This window comes from Babylonia areolata, chromosome 8, assembly GCF_041734735.1.
Source record: "Babylonia areolata isolate BAREFJ2019XMU chromosome 8, ASM4173473v1, whole genome shotgun sequence".
NCBI classification, from domain to species: Eukaryota; Metazoa; Mollusca; class Gastropoda; order Neogastropoda; family Buccinidae; genus Babylonia; species Babylonia areolata.
In genome coordinates this window covers 13,910,310-13,912,809 of record NC_134883.1, presented here as the reverse complement: position 1 = coordinate 13,912,809, position 2,500 = coordinate 13,910,310, and positions in this window count along the sequence as shown.

Below are 2,500 nucleotides of genomic sequence, written 5' to 3'. Positions count from 1 at the left end.
TCAGGTTTTTTTGTTTATTTGTTGTTGTTTTAATATCTTTTTAAAATACTTATTTTATCTACGTTTCCTTGAAACGTTTGGGCTCCTCCTTGGCGTGTTTTTCATTTAATTCATTTTTCATTATGAAAGAAAAGAACAACCGTATACCTGTACACATTGTTCATTAAATCCCATATGTAAAGTAAAGCTGCTGACAAGTATTATTATGTCAACTTCCAAGTTTTCAGTGCTTTGCGATGAGGTTCGTCAAAAGCTTCTTGTTTTGCCCATCGCCTTGACAAAGGTGAAACGTTCATCCAAAAAACAACAACACTTATTTTGTACTTTTTGGTATACGCATATGATCTATAACAACAGTATGCTGCATGTTATATGTGTGGGTGCAATTTTGATATTGCCATGGGGTGGGGTTGGGGTGGGGGGGTCTTAAGTGTGGCGCGTGGTAAGACTGCGCTTGTGAAGTCAGAGAGGGGACGTTTCTTTCGTGTGTTGACCGTATACAATGCTTCGTTATTGTTGCTGTTGTTATAGAAGTTGTTTGACAGATATCTCCACGTTGTTTTAATCATACGCGTTTGTAGTTTTCGTGAAAATCGCAATATACTTCTGCTGTCATTTGTATATGTATTCATCTGTTTGTTTGTTTCATCACCTGTTTGTGTATAGTTTTCTGGTGTTCTTTTCCCAATCGGTGTACAAATCTGCTTCTAATAAAAAAATATATATATATAAATCATGTAATTTCCCATTATTTACCTATGTGCCTATGGTTCTGACGTACATTTCAAACACTGTTAAATATTCATGAGTTCGTGCTCCATAGAACAGCGTAAATAAGTCGGTTTAATTATTCATTTGTTTCATTTTTTTTACCACACCTTTTGTCTTTAAGTAAGCTGAACACAAAGACCTGCATTGATGATGGTGAAAGGGATTTTGTTTGAAAAGAGGAAGCGAGGTATATTTTCGTGTGATTTTTCTTTTTTTTCCGAGTGATGAATCATATTTTTCATGTGAAAGTTTCGGTCGACGGACAAAAAAATAACAATTGTTTTCTGTCACGCCGGTTGCATTCAACTCACAGGGAAGGTTCTTGAGGCCACTGCGGAGTTTTTTCTTTTTAAAAAAAAAAAAGTTATGCTTGTCTGTCTCTGTTCTTGCTGCTGCTACTGCTGATGATAATGATGATGACTATGATGCTGATGTCGAGGAGGGTATCATTGCTGTTATGACCGGGTTTTGTAGGAGTTATGATGACTAAATGTGTATATCAAGTACTACATAAATGTTATGTATGTTTTGTGGTTATTTCAGTATGTACAGACTGTACATTATATGGTATCAAATTAATCAGGAAGATTTATGTTATGTGCACGTACATTCATTACGTACGTGAACAAGTTTTGTCAGTCTGTGTGTGTATGCCTGTGTGTCTGCCTCTCTCTCTCTCTCTCTCTCTCTCTCTCTCTCTCTCTCTCTCTGTCTCGATTTCTTTCATATCTCTGTGTGCATGCGTGTGTGTTGATGTGAAGTCAGCAATCGCAGGTGAATCAAAACAGTATCATGGGTATTCCTTGTTCGTTGTCCGTTGATTTATGATACAGTTTTTTTCCTCCATTGATGATGTTGGCATGACACACAACCCGCAATCCGTGCTGCATTACACTTGTGCATCTTGTACAGTATTACCTGAACTGCGCTCTTTTTTGACACCGTAAAGCCCGTCATTGCTGAATATATCCCCCCCCACCCCCCTTCTCATTAACTTACATATCTGAGCGACTTCACACAAAATCTGGCAATTCACGAACTGTGAATTATCGGTTCGTGAACCATCCGTCCATTTTAGCAGTTGTGCATGTCTGTTGTGTGTTGTGTCCGAAGAGCGGTATAATAATCTGTGATATTTTCTGTTTTTCGTCTGTCTTCTCTGTGACGTGTTTGTCGCTTGAGCATTCTGGTGAATTTGCGGTTTAACGATCTGTTCATGGCGTGGATTGTTAATGTGTGAAACCATGTTTGTTTGTTTATTTATTGTTTATTGTTTGTTTGTTTTGACACGATGTGTCCTGCCGTTCACATGCATACTTATATAAGCGATCATCACTTTTATCATCTTCCGTCCCTTCAACAGTCCGTTTATCCTGTGACTGCTCGTCGACTCAATGATTTAAAAAAACAACTAAACATTTCTATTTGTCTGATGTATGATTTGTTCATGAAATGAAACTTCCCTCCACAGGTTTGTTTATCTATCTATTTGTTTATTTATCTATTTATTTATATGTGTTTAATATTTATTCATGTCTTTTGTTCATATTACTTGACATATACAGGTCAGTGTGTATGGTTTCTTCTGCAAATATTACCGCTTCGTCTTATTATTTGCAACTATTTTTTAATTTCTTTAATTTTTTAAGCAGTATAAGAACAACAGATTACGTCAAAGACGATCAAACAGACTCGTCTCAAAACTGAGTAGTTTCACAACTTTCACTGT